Genomic DNA, 22,981 nt, shown 5'->3' on the forward strand with positions numbered 1-22,981 from the left:
TAACTGCCTAAGACTATATTTATGTTTTTGCATAAGAAAAAAAAACTGGAGTATCCAGAACTCAATAGTCATGATTAGTTTATATATTCAAATGAATGTAATTTTGCACACGTCCATGTGCAGGACAATCCTAAGTAGCTTAAGCAAACCCATGTGAATCCTGAGCTTGCAACAGGCAAACTGGCTGTCTTCTGTTCTGGGAAATACTTCACCCAGGTATAGACCAAGATGAGACTGAAAGGTACTGATAGGTAGATGGGTTGACTAACTGAATAAACATTTATAACATGCCTACAATGTTCCAGGTCATGAGGGTATAGAGATGAGTAAATAGAGATGAAAAACAGCTATAATAAGAACTCAAAAGCCATGTAGTAGCAGTGTAGAAGTCATTTCAGAAGGACAACTCTGAAGGGAGTATGGTGATAAGATTGGTTGGCTTTCTTGGTAAGGGGCCATCCCCATGCTCATAAGAACAATTATTTGTACCTGCATAGACCTCGTAGCATTCATCCTTCCTAGAGCCACAAACTGTATTCCCACTCACAGTCCTGTGGTAAGTGAGGTATAGAGATAAAAATTTAATGGACTGACCTATATCCTTCTCGACCATGAGGAAAACCCTTCAGTGTCCCCCTAGTTTTTCCTGGTGGCTTAGTACTGTCATCTTTTTGAGTAGAAAATAATTTCCTCAGCATGTGCATGTGTAGGACAGGAGCTCTTCGAATTAATGACATATTTGGTATTTAAATGTCATGGTTCCCAAAGGATGCAATGTCAGACTATAAAGTCACCCCATCCAATTCCAGCATATTCTTTGGTGCATTTTTTGGTTTTTATTTTCGTTATTATGGACTCAGTAATGGTATTTATAATACATGATTTTTTATGAATAAATTTCTGAAAGGGGTTGTTACCTGCTAAGACATAGACATGACTGAGAGAATGGTTTCCCCTGGGAATTTTCCTGTTAGCCCACAATCATATCAGAGTCCTCCCAATGACTACATCGCATATTTATAGTTCACGGTGGGGGGTGTAGTGATATTGCCTAACTAATCATTGACGGGCCCACGATCATCTCCTCACACTGCTGTGCGCTCTGCTATAGTTGTTAAAATGAAGGGATTTAAAAAATAGGTTACAGTTACTGTTTTCTAACAAGTTTATAATCACTAATTATTAATCATTCTTTTGTAACAAAGTTTTCAATGTCTATACTCAAGAATAGACAATCTACTAGTATAGAAGAGGACAGATAGCCTGCTGGTGGCTGTGGTTTCAACACCTTCCCTCATGGCTTCGTCTAGACACATTTAGGTTAACACAATCTACATCACGGCTCTGAGAGTTTCCAGTTGCTGACATAGCAGTGCTGTATTCAGTTTCCTGTTGTTGCTGTAACAAATTACTAGAAAGGTAGTGGCTTAAAACAACTCTTACTGTTTTATGGTTCTGGAGGTAAGTTCAAATATCAGGGTATCAGCAGGGTTGTGTTCCTTCTGCAGACTCCAGGGGAGACTCCAATACCTTGTCTTTGCAGCTTTTAAATGCCACCGGCATTCCTTGGCTCCTGGACCCTTGCATCCCTCTGACTTCGTCCATTGTCATATCTCCCTCTCTGACTCTGATCCTGTTGTCTCCCTCCTGTTAGAGCTCCTGTGATTACCTTGAACCTACGTGAATAATCCAGGGCAAACTTCCTGTGTCTAGGTCCTTAATCACATCTGCGAAGCCCCTTTTACCATGTAAGGTAACGTGTATTCAGGTTCTGGGAATTAGGATGTGAACATTTTTTTTTTTTTTTTTTTTTTTGGGGGGGTGGGGGCATTATTTTGTCTATCACAGGTACCAAAAATAAAAGTGTCTAAATCATTAAGAATTATTTTAACAAACATTTAAAATGCTGATTAATGTCCAAAGATGATCAGATATTGAAATTTTTAAAACGGGAAGGGGAAGCATTTTTAGCATCATCCAGGTTTTAGAGGGCAATTTTTAAACTAATACGTGCCTCCCTTGGGGAGGTGGGGGAAGTGAGGCGGCGGATTGGGGAAGGGGGGTTTTCACTTTGAGGGGTAAAAAGTATAACTATTGCACTGTGTTGTACAGCTGAAACTAATTTAAAAATGTTTATTTCACAATATAAAAAAAAAAAAGAAAAAAAAACCCAAAATAAACTAATAGGTGCCTCTAGGAAGATTCTCGTGTACTTCACCTAGGGGTTAAAGGTTGCATTCCCTTTCCCTCCCCTCGGTTGAGAACCATTGCGTGTAATGAGAGATACTACTAATTGGAGTGTCTTGCACACATGGACCATTGGCAGACCTAAAAAATGGTTCAGTACCAGTGAGTTAAATTTTTGTTAAGAACTATCAGGGGGTTGAGCCATTAACTGTATTTAGATAAGTAATAATCAGTGCATTCCAAATGCTAATAATTTCTGACTTCAATGGCATTCGTTTACCACCGCCAATGCTGTTACTTGATTTCCGTAAAACTTCTTGATAAGTAGACAGTTCTGGGAAATGTTATGATTTGCCCCAATTATCCAGGGTTTTGTCTTTATTTGATAGATCCTCTTGCCACTTCTGTTTTCTTCCTCTAAAAGGAGCAAACTTTTTTTAAAGCTTGTTGAACATAGCATTCTAACTAGTCTGTAATGCAGCCACATTCTCAGGTCCAAATGCTGTATGTAGCTATGTCTTAGTGAATGTATGTAGAACATTAATTTTAAAGAAGTCTTGTGATAACATTGCCAAAACTTGACTTTTGTAAGGAAAATGAAAGTAGTGCCGCTATATTTAGAGCAGGATTTCTTAGATTAGAAACTTAACTTTTGGAATATTAATATTTGTTCTGAAATGGTTTCCATTCGCCATTAAGATTCACTGTCTATTTCTGGAAGCATCTAGAATCCTTGGCTGTCCATTAAAGGAACAATGTGTGTGTACATTGTATTAGAAAGAAGTAAGTCTACCTTAATGTGTGTACTCCCCGTTGGATTTTACAAAAAGTTCCTACAACTGAGTGTTGAATAGTAGTAGGATTTTCAAGGTAGGAGTGCTCATAGTTGAACTTGTGAAATATCTTGCCCGTTGTAATTGGCCACTAGCTGACGGAAGCTATAGTGCCTTTGACTTACTTATAACTTTCTGTTGCCAGTGCAAATATTTCAGTCTCTTTGCTGTCCAAGAAATGTACATTTTTATCTTGTTACTTCATAGAGTCACTGAATCCTAAAAAAATAAAGAGTCATTTCAACATCTTTTCCCAAGAGAAACTCTTTTTCCCAAGGAACTACATGTTGAGTCGGTTGGTTTACAAATCATTAATTCTGACTGTTGAAATGGCCTTGTAGTAACACACTAAATTCGGTGCCCTGGTGCCAAAGACGCAACTCAAGAAATCACGATGAGCGTTTGCGTGCCAAATTCTACTTTGCAGCTCCTCATAGGAATGTCTTGAGTGTGGCGATATCTCTTCATTGCTTCAAGTTCTCAGAAAAAGATGTGATTTCTGTTTACAGTAGTAGGTCGTGAAAAGGAGCATGTCCAGCATATAAAAAATAAGAATGTTCTCATCCCTTTAATTCTAGAAAACAGCTACTTGAAGAACCAAGGTTTCCCATTTAAATTGCAACACTGATTTTTGTTTTAAAAGATATACTAAGTAGCTTCAATGAGGGTCACGGACTATGTGTGTGTTGTTTCCTGTTGTATCCCCAGGTCTAGCACAGAATAGGTACTCACTAAATATTTGTTGATTCACTGAATGAATAATGTTAGTGGTTCCTGCTATAGTTATGTCACCTTATTTTAAACTACGTGTTGGAAATTATCCAATTATCTGTTTAGTCTTTAATATTTACAAGCTTCAATTTCCTCCTCTGTAAGTATGACATACTATATAATATTAGTTAGATTATATTATACTTTATTAATTATGGGTTGTTTTAGAGATTAGTGATAAGCACCTGATACATAGTGGATACTTATTAAGTGGTAGGAAATTTTATTATAAGTATAATAATTACAATTTTAATTATTTCATGTATATTGGGGGTGCCAAAAAAATGTACACAAGCGGACACGTTGAGCAATGTTGCTCAAGCAGTAGTTCGCCGTAATCAGAAGTGTCTGGACGCTGATCGTCACCACTTTGAGCACCTCTTGTAATCGCAGAAGTCAAATGTGACTTGTATTCGTCTTTTGTTATCAGTCTATATTGAATATTACAATAGTAATAGTTTTTTCCTTTCTTAAAATGTGTATACATTGTTTTGGCACCCTCTGTGTATTGTTTTGCAAATAAATGAGATCTTTCAGTAAAAATTCCCGTGCATCAAAGTTATTTCAATTATCCACATCCAATTTATGAATTGTTTTACTATTATGAATTGTTTATGTGAAAGAGAAAATAAGTGCCTACTATTGAAAATATGTTGGGCCATCTATGAGACACAAATATCTGATAACATCTCTTCTGTTTTATTTTTGTGGAAAACAAAATCTTTTTTAAAAAATGTAGATTTATATGGCATCTGAGAAAATAAACTACATTGCACAATGAAAAAGATGAGCTGGTTTGGGCACATTTAAAAATAAAACAAAATGACTTCATCAAAACAAAAATGCACAGTAGCATATAACAGCACATGGTATAATACCAGGTACACAGGAGGCACTTCTTGCTTTCAGTTGAATTGAGAACAACAACCCCTTTCTGAATGAAAATCATATACTACTACTATGAACATTTTGCCTGGTTAGAGTTTGATCAGTATAGCAGTCCCCCCTTACCCTGGGCATAGGTTCCAAGACCCCCAGGAGATGCCTGAAAATGCGTATAGTACTGAACACTGTATATACTATGTTTTTTCCTATACATACCTGTGATAAAGTATAATTTATAAATCGGGCAATTTCACAGATGGAAGATTTGTTCTTATCATAAATCTTAGCAACCTTAGTATATAAAATTTTTTTTCTTTCCATATCAAGTTGAGAACTTTCGCCTTTTCACTTAAAGGAAGCACTTTATGGCTTCTCTTTGGCATATCCAAATAGCCAGCATCATTACTCTTGCACTTTGAGGCAAGTATTAAGAAAAATAGGGGTGACTTGAGCACAAACGTTGCAATACCCCGAGAGTCAATGTGATAGGTGGGTAGGTGGCATATACAATGTAGATATGCTGAATGATTCACATCCCTGGAGGAACAGAGTGGGTGGTGCAAGAGTTCATCATGCTAGTTAGAATGGCACGCAATTTAAAACATGAATTTTTTTTTTTTTGAAATTTTCATTTAATATTTTAGGATGATAGTTGACCATGGGTAACTGAAACCGTGGATAACATGGGGGAACTACTGTAATTCAGAATGATTCATGTTAGTGATGAGTGTTGAAACAGAAGAAAGTCCATTGGCTAAGATACTATCTCTCGTGTGCTAAGAAAAATAAATGTTCTGGCAAAATTACAGCCCAGATGACTGGGTATGTTCTTCTGCTCCTTGCTTGAGATCTCCAACAGCTGCAGGTTATTCTGATCGTTCAATGCTCTGAGTCTCTAGATCGGTGATTTACTCTTTTATTTAACAAATATTACTTCCACAGTGTGCGAGGAACTCATTTGGCATGGGGATGGTTGAAAAGCAAAAACAGATGCAGTCCCTTCCCTCTTTGGCCAACAGTCTTGTGGAATGACAGAAATTGATTAAAATAGTCAAATCAAACAGTTGAAAATGTAAAATACAACTTAGAGAGTATGATGTCATTGGGGGGTTTAGGCAAGGCTTCCCCACGGTAGTGAAGGCAAAAATAAATGCCAAGGAGGAATAGGAGTTGACCAGAGAAAAGAGTAGATGGAAGAACACTTTAGGGTAAGGACACAAAGGAAAAGTCCTGTGGAATAAGGGTGTGCAAGGTGAGTAAGAGAAACTAAAAGGTGTGGAGAAAATTAGAGATTGCTGGAGGAATAGGTAGAAGCCAGATCATGCAGGGGCATCGCAGTCCACGATTGGAGTTTCAAGTTCAACCTGAGAGCACTAGGAAGCCATTGGAAAGGTTTAATCGGTAGATGATGCAATCAGGTTTATGTCTCAGAAAAATCACTGTGGTTCCCTGTGGGGAATGGATTAGCGAGGAGTTCATAGCAAATGATGGAAGAACTGTTAGGCACTCTATCCATAATCTAGAGCAGCAGTTCTCAACCTTCCTAATGCCACGACCCCTTAATACAGTTCCTCATGTTGTGGTGACCCCCAACCATGAAATTATTTTTGTTGCTATTCTATAACTGTAATTTTGCTACTGTTATGAATCATAATGTAAATATCTTTTTGTTTTCCAGTGGTCTTAGGCGACCGCTGTGAAAGGGTCATTCAACCCCCAAAGGGGTCACGACCTACAGGTTGAGAACCGCTGGTCTAGAGGTAAACATGGTAGAGCGAAGACTAAGGTTGTGGTTGAGGAGATAGGGAAAGGTGGAAATATTTGAGAGCTATTTAGTGGGTAAAATGGTTAGGGTTTCGTGACGGTTTAGATAATGGAGGAGTGAGGCTGGGGGGGATGAATAATGATAGCTACTAGGTTTTTGTATTGTGCAAATGGATGAATGCAGGTGCTTTTCATGAGATGGGGGGCAGTGGAAGAGAACCAGATTGGAGGGTGGAGATAAAATTATAAGTTTTTCTTTTAAAAATTGAACTACAGGTAACAGAGAGACATTTTAGTGCAAATGTAGACTTAGAGATGTTGTTCATTTATGAGTCACCATTGCATAGGTTTTAACCGAAGTTAATGGCATGGATGAAATCAGCTAGGAAAAGTGTAGGTAAGGTGGCTTAGGACTGAGCCTTTAGGGACTGCAGAGTCTTTATTGGCCAGGTGAAGGAGAAGGAACATGCAACTGAGAGACTCAGAATCCACGCTAAAAGAGGAAGGAGGAAAGCAGGACAGTGTTATGTCAAGGTCACCAAGGAAACAAAGTGTTTCAAGAAGGAGGGAGTTGGGCCAAATGCTGTTGAAAGATCTTGTAAGATGTGGACTGAAAAGTGCTTATTTGATTGAGTGTGATGAAGGCCCCTCGTGACTTCACCCAGAGTTGTTTTGGTTGTTGGAAGATGAAGCCAGACTGGATTCAAGTTGAGGCTTCAGAGGGAGATGAGATGGTGAGCATAGACACATATTTTGACAAGTTTGTCTCCAGAGGGGAAGAGAAAGATAGGATGGCAGTGGAGGAGAATAAGAAGAATGGAGACGTGGTTCTTTTGTTTTTGTTTAAATTGGAGAAATTTGAAAGATTTAAAAGCTAATGGAAAAGAGGGAGGGCTTAGATATATACAATAGAGAGAGCGAATATAACAGAAAATCAGGCTCCTACTGCATGTTTGGAATTCATTTTAGTTTTTCTTTTTGGTTCCTAGAATCTGATTGTATTTGCACCAACCTATAAAGAGAGGAATGTCAGAATTCTCTGTGAACTTCTCGCCCTTCATCTCACAGAGTTGCCTTTCCACAAGAAAGATTGTCCTTTTTATTAAATGCCTCCGCTAAACTTAGCAGAACCAAGAAAACAAGAAGGAAATGACTTTGGGGAGTAAAAATGGTGAGATAAGAAAGAAAAGGAAATTTAAATCCCTCTAAACTTACTTTAACCTTCATAAGCACCTTCAAACATATATATTTTTTGACATTTTTATAACTATAAAGTAGTCTCATTACAAACACTCACCATAGTAACTTGAGTCTATAGAAGCAAAGATGAGTATTTATCTGTGCAATTCAGGCAACATCTGGTCATTTAAGCTGAGAGAACCATTATTATTATTTTTTTCAACAGCCATTATTTTTTCAGTCAGTTTTACCTTCCAAAAGAATTTGTGGTGGGGTGGGGGGTGGGGGGAAGAAGTTGAAAAGAAATCTCTTAACAGCACATATTCTCCCAACATTTAAAAAATGAGACAGAAAAAGGATGAGGCAGAAAAGGTACTTTTGAATGGTTGGTACTTGCTTAGAAAGAGGGAAGTAGAGTTAAGTAGAATTCTAGTTGTTTTAATATATTTTTTTTATACTTCAGACACTGCTTTTTATGCCATGTTTTCCCATTCATGTTAAGACCTTCTTATCCTTCCCTCTAATCCCCGCTAATCAGTTGTATAAACTTAGGCAAGTCCTCTAGTCAGTTGTGTCATCCATAAAGCAAAGGGATTGGAAAAGATGACATCCGAATTTCCTTCCTGATCCAAGATGGTAGGATTCAGCCAACTTCAGTCTTTGCTTCTTGGCCATCACTTCACTGTCCTCACAATGAGTCTTCTTGGATTCTTTAGTTATCTGTTAACAAAAATATGTTCTTTGTCTTTATTCCTGAAATATCCCTCTGAGAGCCCCGGATGTGTGAATTGATACAGAAAAGAGATCATTTTTATCCATCCCTGCCCTATATCAGCTGGGTCAAAAAGAGTTTGCAAGTCAGTATGTTTGTGTTTATTTGCAAATTAAGAGAAATGGCTAAAGAGCACACACCATATACTCTATGCTTCCCAAGTATATTTTTAGTCATCAAACTATGATTCTGTTAATTCCAAAGTGAGCAACACTAATAATTATACATCGAGTGTCGCAAAAATAGCCCCAACCAACCTTTATTTGGTATAATGTCTGCTTACTGAGACATTGACTGCTTTGGGTGTTATAACTGAAGTCATCATGACTTTATTCATCATGTTTATTGCATTGTTTGATAGTTTTCTGGAATATGTACTACCTAAATTTAAATATCTAGATCTTTTTCTTCTAAATACCTCATGTGCTTCACTGACAAATTAAAGAAAAAGAAAGCCTGATTTACCTCAAGCTCATACAACTTGACCTCCTGCAGGAGCCCAGGAATGACTATAGAACCCCACAGCCCGTCTTTATGAAATTTTGTTATACTTGTGGATTATTAAAAACATGTTTATGACTTTCAACTCAAAGCTTTCATGTGCTTGGAGATGGCTTCTTTTGGCACCAAACAGATCTACCCCCACTTCCACTTATTATGTCATTATTCATCTGTTATTCTCACCTTTAGGACGTTTCTTAAATATGTCCTCACCTTGACCCAATTCTGCGGAAATTCTTATTTATGTCTTAATTATTTCCTGTCCTGACTGTAGCAGTTCCTGTTTTATAGTCTTCCTAAATCCTTGCTTTCTAAACTTCAGAGGGGTCTTTACATGTTATGGCGAGACTACAAATTCCTGCTCCTGGAAAGAATGTGCATTGTATTCAAGTAATGTCTATTGACCTAGTGTCTTTTTTTTTTTTTCTTTTCTTTTCTTTTAACTATACTATTTCCCTATTGACTTGTTATGGTTGTTTGGTTAGAAAACGGATGAGACAAGCCTTTGGAAGGAATAGTATATCTGACAGATTCTACTGGAAACTGTATCCTGAATCATTTCAATTAGATTTTCAGTGGGGAAAAATTAGTATGATGGTAGATTTTCCTTAGATTTATAGTAGACTTTTATTTCAGTTTCACTTACCTAGCCTTAGACCAGGAGCATGAGAAGTTCATGAAATATAATCATGTTTCTCCTATTTTATAGACATTAAAATGCTTTTCACAGTTGTAATTATAGTAGAGCTTGTAGTATTTTTATATTATATTTCCAACGTATATTTTTAAAATTAGAAATTCAACCCCCCAAATATGCTTACGAAGTGGACAGCTGACAGTTTTGTACTCCCCCATTCCACAAGTATCTAGTGGAGAGGCTAAAGTTCAAATATTTTACCTCTGGAGCTGGTAAAAATTTCATTGTCACTTAATAGCATTTAGGTAGAAATGTCAAATTTTTGTGTGTGAAATGAAAGTAACTGAGTATCAAATAAAATTTGATTGACACTTCTTAACTTTAATAGGAATTATTGTTGAGTGTCACACCTCATTATCAATAAAGAACAAGTGTATTTTATCTCCCTCAAAAAAATCTTTAGGAAGCCTTCGTATTTTGTGTGAAAAAATGTATTTTAACCATTTGATCTTTTTGTGAATTTATTCTGGGAGAACAGGATTTCACTGTAGCATATATGCTATTCTGTCCCCCCCCCCCCCAATCCCTGTCTCTGTCTCTTTAACACATACGTCTAACCCTCATCCACGGAGTACAAAGAGTATTTCTGAACACTGTGTGGGCAGCACAGCATGTCAGCTCCGCGTTCTTCCTGAAATGCAATGCCCCCAGTGTTTGTAGAGCCAATACTTTAGTTGATCCTGGTGGAGGCAAAACATGTGGTCTAATCATTACCATTTGGTGTTACATCCATGATTATGGTATGGCTCATTTCCCATTAAAAAAAAAAAAGTGCCGCTAACAAAAGAGTACCCTGTTGTTTTTATTCCTGTGGAAAACATTCTGCATTGCAGAGGAGTCATCCTAGCAGAAGAAATTAAGAGCTTATTGTAGAGTGAATCTAAGCATAGACAAACGTGACATAATGGTGATAATTACTAATAGGTAACTTTTATTGGGAACTTGCCACATACGAATGATCACTATTCTAAGTGCTTTTATTTATTAACTCATTTAAATGTACAGGAGCACTACAAAGTGGCTCTGTTATTTGTTAGAAGAGAAAACTGGCAGTAAGAGGTTAAATGCTCTAACAGCTGAAAAGAGACAGAAATGGGATTTGAACCCGGTCTGACTCCAGAGCCCACATCCTTAAAACTAGTAGGCTTTACTGCCTCTGATACCTTGGCAGTGCTTTTCTCAGGTTTACGTTACATGTTTTTGAGGTCTAACAGGAGAAGTTTCGTTCAGCAACGTTTACCAAGCATCTCTTACATATGTTGGCATTGCTTCTCGCTTCCTTCACCTTTGCAAACTGTCTTGCTTCTTTGAAAGAGCCTTTTTATTTTTCAGAGCTGGAAAATTAAATGTAACCCACTGTGAAGATTTGTATTGATGTAATATTATGAATACATATGTAAAATGCCCACTGTGTTTTGGTTATATTTAACTTTATTTGATGTGGCTTAAGGCAGGCAATATATTGAGAGGGTTGAATTAGCCTTGTTATGAAACTCCCATTCTCATTTCCTGTCTTATAAATTTTTTCTTAACATTTCATCAGTGAAACAGTTGGGGTTTTTCCTCACTGATTAAAAATACTTAATATCATGCATCTGACTTTGAAATATCTTCAACTTTACCAGTATTTATGATTACAATAGTAATTTGTAAAATAATGGATGTTTAAGGTTTGAGCTACTTAATGTTGAAGACTGTAAAATAAGTAAAACTTGTTTGCTGTTAAAATAAAGTCCTTATCCCAACTATCTAAGATCATTTGTAATCCCTGAATGATACGAAAATTTTTAACACTTCAGTGTGATTGTTTCCTGAGAAGGTTACATAGTCCTTGTAAAATAAAGTTACATTTTGGTACCATAGGGTCAATATTCCGATTTACTCCATCTTCTGTACCTGTTGCGTATTTGGCATAAGTTCACAAACAAGAAAAAAAGATGGCTTTTCAGAACATGAAGAATAAATCTGATTAAGGGAAGCAAACTAGCACATGACCACATGTATGCACATGCAAACATGCACAGATGCATTCATAAACATGCATACGTGTTCATGTATTCACATACGTACAAACACAAATTTACACACACGTTCATGCACACTCATACACGCACGCACACATGCATGCATACACACACACACACACACACACACACTAACTACAAATACAAACACACATGCTCACAAACACACATATTTGAGAATAAGACTAGTTTTGGCCAAAGGCTATTCTTGGATGACTTTTTTTTTTTTTTTGGTATTAGGATTCAAGAACTCATTTAAAATAAGCTTTCCAACGTTATTTATAATTTGTGAGAATGAGCCTTGCATTCCTATCTTTAGCATCACTTCCTTCATTTTTATGGTTCTTCCTGCAAAAATTATTTTATAACAAGAAGACTTCTTCTCTCCCTTGTAGTCTGAATGATAAAAGATACTTTAAGTGGTATAACTACTAGTTTTCTAAAAAGTAAATATCTTGGAAACACTATTTTGTTCAGAAAAACAAGTGACAGAAATGCTTTCCTTTAGAAGCATTTAAGGCATGGAACTTTCTGATCTAAGTTTTGGGTGTAGAGAGACAGTTCTGGTTCATACTGAAATTTCCAAATGATTATGAAAATAGTTCATTGAAAAATCACTTAAAACCCAGCAAATGATCTCTCATGTGTCTTTGTTATTGCTTGTGTTATGGACTACTTATTAAGTTTTTGAATGGTTTGCGGTGCTTCCCACAAGGTTTTCTTTCTGTGGGAATAAACCTACAGCTGCATTTCATATTTTATTTCCATCTTTGCAGCTCGATAAACTGTGTGAAATAAGGCGATCCTTCAAAGTGCATTCTTCTTTCTCGACTCCTCAGGCCTCTGAATGACACGAGAGGTTTAACTGTTCAATTTTTCTTGGAAGATCACTCTTCCTTCCTTTGAATGTTAATGATGTGATGGCATCCAACATGGATCTTTGGGCAACTCTTGTAAGAGTCGAAAGTATTCCGAAGGGAAATAGCAATAGGCAGTACGTAATGGATTTGCTCGTTGGAATGGATAGCTATTAATTTATACCAGATCACTTGTTCAAGGTTACTTTACCCACCCTCCTCTTCTGTGATCCGGAGCCGAAGGATTCAAATGGGTAATTACCTTTTGTCAAATTATATTTTGACCTACCTTATGATAGCACTTGGTACAGAATTTTTCTCCCAAAGGACATATAAGCACTTTATTAACATCTCTTTCATTCCTAACATATGTCTAAGAATAAAACAGAGGCCAACTATTTTCCTTTACCATAGTAAAAGCCCCATTTTACAGACAGGGCTGGAGACTCAGGCCATTTTCTGGAAAACAGATTTAGGCAGTGCCCCCGAGAATTTTAATTTGAAATACTCTATTTTAATAACTTTTATTAATAAGAATCTTTGAGCTACTAACAATTACCCAAATGCTTTTTTTCTGTACTGTTAACAATTATATATATAATTATTATACATGTATACATACACATGTGAATATATGATATACACACATATGTATTAGATATATATCTGTATATATATGAGGTCAGATAATAAAGTTTGCAAACTTTCCACTGTGTAAGTGCATGGTGGAAAGTTCGCAAACTTAATTCCTAATCATTATATGTAAAATAGTTTTTGGGGACTCCTGAAATGTCAACTGTGCATCTTGTATTCCATTGGGTGATGAATATAGGAAGATAAGGTTGATAAAAAGGTGATCCTTGCCCTTGTACAGTTGGCATTTCTGGATCTTAACATACTTTCTGATATATGGATGTTGGATCAAACAGGTATGAAGTATTCCAAAAGTATTTAGAACTTGTCTACACTTATCAGATTGAGTAAATTACATGTAGTTATTAATCACTACTTTGAAAAACTTAAGATACGTTCTGAATCCATTCAAACCCCTACCACTACCGATCAAAATGTTTGTTGCACAATTTAGGCAGTCCTTATGGTATTATTTTTCTCTTTGGCATCAATTTTCATTCCGTATTCTGGAATTCCTTTGGCTCTACTTATTATAAATCTTATCTAGTGAGGAGATTAAAGGAGAGGTAATGAACTCTTGAAGAGACAAGTTCATCATTGAAGTTCTTTCGGATTATTGGTAATTGCAAAGTAATCTTTTGACACTTAGTATGTAGCACTGCAAAGCACGAGAGAATCACATTTATTTGAGCCTTCATCACACTAGTGAATGAGAGGGAAGACATATTCCGCCGTGAAATTATTCCACCTACTCCCCTTTCATCCATCAACTTTTTCATTAATTGGTGAGCTCATAGTATTTCAATAGGGCTACTGCGTTGTAACAGAATTTAGAAAGTGTCCCATAATGGATGGGAGAGTTCTGCATTTGCACATAGTTTGGGACGAGATGGAAGTGAAACTTACCAAATTATACTCAGTGAACATTTTAAGTCTAAAAGAAAAAAAAATTATTTAGCCCAATAAAAAGATTCAAAGGCATCACAGAAAGGACTGAAAATGAAACTCAAAAATAAGGAAACCCGCATCAGTGTTTTACTTGAATATTTTTTTCAACAATATTTACTTGTTGAATATTTTTCAACATTTGACAGTGAGTACTTAAATCTAAGAGTAGGTGGTATTGCCTATTACATAAAGATAGATCCAAACTACTGTATGTAGTAAAATGAATTATTTCATTCCATAATCTGTTTCTGGACAAGTTTAAATATGTTCCTAAAGAGTGACAGTTGAATAAATACCAATTCTGTGTGTGCGTATGCGCGCGCGCACTCACGCGTGTGCACGCATGCGTATACAATGTGGGAAGACCATGAATTCTCCATGATTATTAAAATTTATAAAGTGCACAGAAAATAAAAGTACAAAGAAATATTTATCAGAAAATGTCAAATATATAAGCTCATTAACACGAAATTGGTGAATTCCATTTTTCAAAGTTCAGCTGGGTGGTGGTTTAAGAAAAAACTCCTCAGACATTTCAACATTGTTTGCTTATGGAAAACATTTGTAATTCTGTTAGCAAAGAACAGTGTCGAAAATCTAAACGTTTTTCCCTCAACATCTGCATTTGCTTATTAAAAACACCCCACACCCCCAATCTCTCAAACAAGTTAAGTTTGTCACGGAATGTTTTTCAATTGTCATGAAATGCAATCTCAAATATTTTGTGCATCTATGAGTTTTAGTCTGATGTGTTTATTTCTTTTCCACATGGCCTTACATTGCAGATTTAAGAAAGGCGTGGTCTAATACAATTTTGAAAAAAATGCTTAAAGAAAAAAAATCATTTTGCGGTGTCAATCTGAGGGACAGAGTAAATTGGATTCTCTTGTCAGACTTCACATAGAAGTTTGTGTGCTCCATCCTCCACTGGTGCTTCGTCAACCAAGCTTTATATATTTATCGGGGGCCATGACATCTGCCATTCTCCACATATCAGGCTACTTGAAACAGGAAAATATGGTTTTGATAGAAATGTGAGGGTCAGTTGGTATAACCACTTTTCTCATGAATCTGATTTTTAAGGTAGGAGGCTAACAAGAAAGAGAGGGCAATATGATCTCTTTCTCTGAAAAAATAAATGTATATATAAGTATACATACTTATGCCTTCATTGAATTATTTTACCTAAAACATTAGAAGAGTATGCTGAACCTACTGAACTAGCCTACCTATGACATCTTCCATCTTGACATTATTTTTGTATATTTGTCATTTTTATACTTGGTAGATATTTTAAGATTGCTTCAACTAATGAGATGAACTAGTTTCTAGGGTATTTCCTTAAGAATTGTGATGTGATAGAAAACTGGAGACAAATTTAATAAGGTCACTTATTTTCAATTTAAGGCAGATCCTGTGAATTAAGCTCTGGGTAAAAAAGGTGAAGGGATTAAGAAATACAAATTGGCAATTACAAAATAGTTACAGGGATGTAAAGTACAGCGTAGAGAATATAATAAATAAAATTGCAACAACTATGTATAGAGTCAGATGGGTTCTAGACTAATTGGGGGAAATCACTGCATAAATTATATAAATGTCTAACCATGGTGCATCACACCTGAAACTAATATAAAATAATTTTGAATGTCAACTGTAACTGAAAAAATAAGAAAGGGGGGGAGGAAGGTGAAGGGGAATAAGAGGTTCAAATATAAAACAAATAAGTCATGGGGATGTAATGCACAGCATAGGGAATATAGTCAATAATATTGTGATAGCGTGCTATGGTGTCAGATGGCTGCTGGACTTGCCATGGTGATCACTTTTAGGTATATAAATGTTGAATAACTATGGTGTACACCTGAAACTTATATAATGTTATGCTATATGCTAGCTGTATTTTAATAAAAATCTTTAAGAAATATAAAATGATATTGAACATCAACTATAACTGAAAAAATAAATAATTTTTAAAAAGTAAACTAGAGACAGATTTAATAGTATTTACGAAGGTCATTTATGTATTTTTTATTTAAGGCAGATCTTGTGAATCAAAGTTCTAAGAGTCTCAGCTTTTAGTAACCCCAGGTAGCATATAATTGTTTCAGATGGCCAGCTTAAAAAAAGAAATCTACATCTGCTTAATAATATGTTGTGATTTTTAGGGCAAGATAGAAGTGATGATAACAAGGAAAGAAAGGGCACAAGTGCTTGGTTTGGTAATTTCTGAGGTGTCCAGCCTACATTATTTGACTGATTTCCTCCCAGTCAATATTCTTCTACTGAAATATTAATTTTAGTATTATATTTGACATGTTTGACTGGAAAAACGTAATACACACTTACACACACAAACACGCATGCTTAAGTCAGTGGACAACACATATGAGTATAGAAGAGACTAGATCATCTTAAGATCTAATTGACAGGGGGAAGTGAATATAATTTTGGCTTACTGACACTATTTCTTTTTTTAAAAAGGTGTGTTGCCATATGCAGCGCCAGTAAAAATTGAAGTGCTTTCTTTTTTGCAATGCCTGTTAGTTTTTCACATTCTCTGGTTATCTATTGGTTATACAGCACATACTGTTTGAGATCTGAGAAGTGAAAAATGTGTTTATGATGTACTGCTTCTCATTACAAAGGGCACTTTGCAAATATTTAAAGGTAAATATTGAGCGCAGATATTAGACTTTCGAAACAGTTTATGTATTTGTACATAAAGTAAGAATAATTGAATTATGGAGGGAAAGTATTGAAAATGTTTCTGGCAATTTAGTTATTCACTAGATTACTTTCTAGCTCTTAATTATCCCAATATTGACACTTTCATACACACACACACACACACACACACATATTTTTTCATTGATATGCATCATATTCACTGAGATGGGACTGAATCATAACTTCTTTTCAATGTAAGAGAGAAAATAAATAGCATAAATTCCCAAATTTCCAGTATTGTAGTTTTACAGAAATAAGCATTCCGAGTTTTCTCTACAGTGTATCTAGGTATACTATTCACATGCGTTTCTCTTGAGAGCATTTCCTGACTTCCTCACTGCACCTGATTGAAATGATAGTGACAGCTTGAGTAAGGATTTGTTTAATTTTGTTCCTCACCTACACTCTAAAGTTCATGTCTGCCTTGCTCAGTTCTGCCTCCAAAAGCCTAACATGCGACTTGGCCCACAATACGTAGATGCTCAGTTAGTACCTGTGAATGAATGGATGAATGAATGAATCAATCAATTAATCAGTCAATAAACAGACATATACTTAATTATATAACATTTGTCCATTTATTAAACTTGAAGCACGGGTGCATGGGAACAGGGTAAATTAAATGTAATTACTGAGAATTTGACTATCCAGTTAAAATGTGAAAATATAAGCCAGAATAGAAAGTTCGTACAAAAGCAGAGTAATTTCTATTTAATTTTACTGTTGGACACATTTTAAGAAAAATCAAATCCTAGTTAATCTTGTAAGTTATACTGTTATAGGTTTAGGTCAATTTTGAATAAACAAATTTAGAAGGAATGATCTCCACAGGGTTTTTAACGTGGACCTGGAAGTACCAGTAGGTGGCGCTGTGTTCCAGAGCTCAATAACAAATGTACTGTTCCAGAGGGTTGACTCTCGTGGTGGAACCAAAATCCTGGTCAATCATTTTATAAGGAATTTTGTATATCATGGCATGAAGCACACATCTTAAATTCCGTATCCATGTACTATAACCATAATTGGGAGTTTAATAGGAATTTTTAAAAATTTCTTTTTCGCATTATTTTTGGGTTTGAACCCTGAGTTTGCTGTCATGTAAATAGTTATAATTTTCTTATATTACATTTGATTTACCTGTATACTAACAAAGCACACACACCATGAACTGGAAAAGAAGTAACTGCAAAACCAAGTTCAGGCTCATCATGAGAAAAGAAGTGAGAAGTAATGAGTGGATGAACAGGATATAGAATTTACTCAAAAGTGACAGAGAAACTATAATTGAGTTTTGGATAGTGTTCGTTCACATAGGCATGTTTGGATTACATGTCACTTCTACAGCTGTGGAGTTTTGTTATTCACTGCTGACCATATTGCATATTTTGTTCTGAGAGGTAAACTGGAATTCCAAAAAGGAAAACAGCAGGTTTAGCTGTGAGCACTCAAATTTAATCTCTAATTTGAAGAGAAATAGAACGAGAACCTGACAACTTGAAAACGGAAGAGGCTCTCTTTCTTTCTTTTTTCTTAGCTGAGCCATCCTGCCACCTGTTGGCAGCTCAGCAGTAACTCAGCTCGGGCCGGGCATCGAACCACTGTTGCTCAGAGCTCAAACTCTTGAGCGAGCTCCTAACCAACTGAGCCACTCGGCCGGCCCGACCCTCACTTTTGAGTCTTGCCTTCCTCCCATAAACCAAGCAATTCTTGATAAGCCCCTGGCTTATATGTTTTATTCTTTTGAATTTTAAATAGGACATGTTTTTTTCTGGAATCTCTATGTACAATAACATTGAAATTTAGTGCTAGAAACGGGTGGGGAAATAATTCCCAGTATATACTGGGTTTCACGATATAATAAATTGTAATAGACGAAGCTGTGTTCTGAGAAACTATTCCCAGTCCTACCTGGGTATAGCTGAAGATGAACATCTGCTTTCATGCTTCATTACTTATTTAAACCGTAATTTAACCAAGCTATGTTACGCAGTTCCTTGATCTATCACCGTAGAAGCCATATTTTTTTTTAAAAGGAACTGCCACCAGCTTTATATATTTTCCTTGTATTCACATGCAACTACATCTTTTTCTAAATATTCATGACCAATTAAGCTTACCAGTCTGCATGTGCTTTCCAGTATTTGTCACTCTTTCTCTCTTTTTTCAAAAGAACATTTTTTTCTATGTGTCATTTTCTGTTACATTTTCTCAGATATTACATAAATCTGCATTCTTATGTATGTTTTCAGAAACAAACACTTTCGTCAGCTCCTCGAGAAAAATATCTCATTAAAATTGATTATTTTCTTCCTGTCTTTTCAATGATTTTGCACCTACTTCTCTGATTCTAATGGCTTTTTAAAATAACTCCTATAATCTTTCTTCTTAAATATTTTACTTTAAAAAATATTCTTCTTTTGTTGTTTGGAAAGAATTGGAGAAAGAAGCAGTCTTATAAAGAAATTGCCCCACAAATTTTAAAATGAGAAATCCAAAACAAATCAAGGAATTATATTAAACCACTGATGTTTTCACAGTGGAATGGTCAATAAAACAATTCAATATTATGAACCCCAGCCAAGATTCTGAATGTAATTTTATTTTCCTCTTCCTAACAATGCATCATGCCAGATAACCTGTATAACATGACCTCTTCAAGGTACAGTAAGGCACAGAAGAAATAAAAACCCAGAGAAGGAGCAGGAAGTAGATGAAGGAAATACTGGGTTGTCGGGAAAGTCATGATGCATTTTTTGCAATGAAAAACATAGAAAAAGTACATCATGACTCTTCCGACGACCCAAAAGCAGAAAGGAGAAAAGCACAATGAAGTGTGATAAAGGGGGAAAAAGGGGACAGGGACCACTGCCAGTGGACTGACAAATATGTGCGTGCTATTTGCCTTTGACTGGAAACTGTCAGCGGGGGCCAGTGTTGATGCAATCTCTGAGGTTACTCAGTTCTTATTCTCCAAGAAACAAAATTGGCTTGGGGCACGCTCCCAAATGAGAGCAGCCTCCTCTTTCATTTCCCCCAGACCCTCTCTCCAGTAGCTTTATTTTTATCACTCAAGGGACCTTACAAGTTGGGATGGAATTTTGCTGTGTTCATTTTACAGTCCAAGGGATTCTTCGTTCACGTCCTTTAATCTGGGGTTTTAAATGGTAAAGCTGAGGCAGCCCCAATAATACATATTCTTAGTTCGTCGGACAGGCCATTAGCAGACCGAGTTCAAACTGGTTAGAAGAGAAAGGTTTGGTACCCAGTGATTTCGGTTTTTGAAATAGTCTGTCTCTGAAATTAAAATTGTTTTCTTTGAGTGACAGAAGGGCTGCAAATAGTAAATTTTAAAATACAGTCTGAAAAATGTATTTCAGCTCGTGAATATGTTGCTCTTTGCAGCTTTGGAATTTAGTGATTAATATGATTGAAATCAAGCTGAAGGCAGTTAGCCACACACATTTGAATCATCGGAGAATACTTTGTTGGAAACAATATTGATAGAAGATATAATGGTTATGCCATATAGCAATATTTTGTGGTTGTGAAGTACTTGCAATAAACTGCAAGTGAAAATGGACCATCTGCCGCCTTGAGCTGGATAAAGATACTTTATCCGGTAGATATTAGTACACTGATTTTTATATAGAGACTTATTTTAATTTTATTTTTTAATATTAGTTTCAGATGTAGAAAACAACGTAATGATTAGGCACTTACACCCCTCACATAGTGATAACCCCCCCTCAAGCCTTGATACCCCTTGACATTGTAAATATCTGCTGCGATACCAGTGACTCTATTCCCCTATGCTGTACTTTACATCCCATGACATTTCTTTTGTCAGTTCCGATCATCAAATTTCAAACTTCTACAATCAAACACCCTAATTGATAAAAATACTGAGTATGTAAGTGTAATAGTATGTATATTAACTCATAAATCACATAGAAGTACTATTGTTCTATTCAATTATTTTGACTTCAAACAAAAACATTATAAATAGTTGAGATAAATAAATATGAGCCAGTATCTTTCACATACAGGTATTCTTATGCACTCTTTTGGGATGTGTGTACCTCACAGTAGAGACCAATACGAAGGCATGCATTTTCTGGCATAATTTAACTAAACATTGAGAGGAATTCTGAAATCAGCTCCAAGTTTTGTCTTCTCTCTTTTTAAATTCACAGTAACTGTATGTCATTAGGTATTTGCTATATGTTTGATCTAAGGGAAATAAATTTTCTTATGGGTGGAAGGGTTTAGGAAATGCATGTCATGTGTTAGGAAAAAGCTAATACATAATAACCAAGTTTAAGGGTAGTTTACTGTAATCCCTACTGATTACAGTGGGGATATGTATCAATTCCGGGCAAACAGTGGACACTTTGTTTGCCCGGAATTAATACATATAATTCTTGCAACCAAACCAACGTTCTAGAATGTAATTCACTCATCCGATGTGTGAGTCTGATGACAGTTATATATACTCTGTGTGTATGTGTGTGCGTGACAACTGAATTTCAGCCCTGATCTGGGCTCAGCTTTTGCAGCTTTGCAGAGAGCCAAGTGGCCACTCTGATTGTATCTTATTTTTTGAGCTGAGGAAGAGATGAGCAGTGGGGCCTCCCCACGGTCCCCTTCTGCTTGGCCACTTTGGGGAGGGTTCAGGAAAGCCAAAATGAGAGCTAGGCATTAGGGAAGCAGCTGGACAGGCAGAGTTGATTCTGGGGGGATGAGAGGTAGTGGGCCCTGCTCTGGGACAGGAAGATGTCACCTGTTGATTGCTTTGCTGTAAATTCAGCTTTATGTTCTCCATGCTGTCAGGAAACTGGGAACCCCAAACATGTCAAAACTGGATGTTCTAGCTCCTGCCTGCCTGGGTCAACATTCTCTTATTAAACTGAAGGACTCGATAATGTTCAGTGTAAATGAAATCAAACTCTTCCTCACACAATTACATTGATGTACTTGACTGAGTCCATTAGAATACCAGAAGTGCTTTCCTGCAGCCAGTAAGTGTTTTTTTAATTAAAGGGTCAGGTTAAAAAAAAAAAAAAGCTATCTTTGGCCAGCATTCGAAATTAGTGTTTTGTTGAATCTGTTTCAGTGAGATTCAGTGGCATATTGGTTGCCTAACAGGCGTTAATGCAGCCAAAATAAATAAAATGTTAGCTGAAGATATGGACTTCCTCATTTAGGATTTCCTAATTTTAAAAATGAGTACTGTTTTTCTTGACAGAAAACACCCATGTAGTGGACAGGAAGTATCTCATTGGCAGAAAATACTTCAGATTAAGGAGTTTTTGTTTGTTTGCTTATGAAAGCAATTTATGTTCTTTGTAGAAAACTTGGAAACCATATAAAAGTATAGAGAACAACCAAATCAGCAAAATTCTAATAATCTTACAGTTAAAATTTCCTATATTTCTTTTGCCTCCTTTACGTCACTCCCCTTCTTTCACTGTTCTTTCTTTTCTTTTTGTTTCAAATGGAGATTATATGGGATATTTTATTTTTAGATTTCACTTCCCTCTCCATAAATACATCATGAGTATTTCCACAAGGAATTAATATTATTGCAAAACAGTATTTAAAAGGTTGCACATGCACCATTCACTTATTTCATCATTTTCTATTGAACATTAAAGATTTTTTTCCCTTAACAAAGGCTATTTGATTAGATTTAATCATTTTTTGGGAGCAATATATTCTTGTCTTGAGACAATATTATTTTATGGAAAAAGGTAGTTCATCTTTTCCCCCTACAATCAACAGCATATCTCAGACAAACATGGCAAACAAGTGTCAAAGAGTGGGCAAGATATTTAAAAAATGCTCTTAGAAATTTAAGGTAAAGTGAAATGATGTTTAATGCAAATTTCATACCTCTACACATTGATATTTGTTGTTGTTTTCATTGCCTCAATTTTATTGACTACAAATTTGATATTGCCCCAATTTACAGATTTCTGGCAAAGGTGCTTATTTTTATGATCGAAGTTAGTCACGAGATTCCCAGGCACCATCTCTTGGCCTTGTGGTTTTAGCGAAATCCAAGTCGGGTCCATTGAGCAGTTCACAGGACCAAATGCCAGAAGATAGAACCAAAGTAAAAGATCCTGTTCTGGTAAAATAAACCACCCAGAGGACCTGCGTGTCTTTCCTCATTTCTTTTTATTTCTAAATTAAGAACT

At 36.0% G+C, this 22,981-nt stretch overlaps 1 protein-coding gene across 1 annotated transcript in view; it reads left to right on the forward strand.

The window, feature by feature from the left end:
* The window catches only part of HMCN1 (hemicentin 1), a 446,768-nt gene that overhangs the window by 60,631 nt on the left and 363,156 nt on the right, over positions 1-22,981 (forward strand). The window lies entirely within an intron of this gene.

The sequence above is a fragment of the Hipposideros armiger genome, unplaced genomic scaffold, assembly GCF_001890085.2.
Source record: "Hipposideros armiger isolate ML-2016 unplaced genomic scaffold, ASM189008v1 scaffold_22, whole genome shotgun sequence".
NCBI classification, from domain to species: domain Eukaryota; kingdom Metazoa; phylum Chordata; class Mammalia; order Chiroptera; family Hipposideridae; genus Hipposideros; species Hipposideros armiger.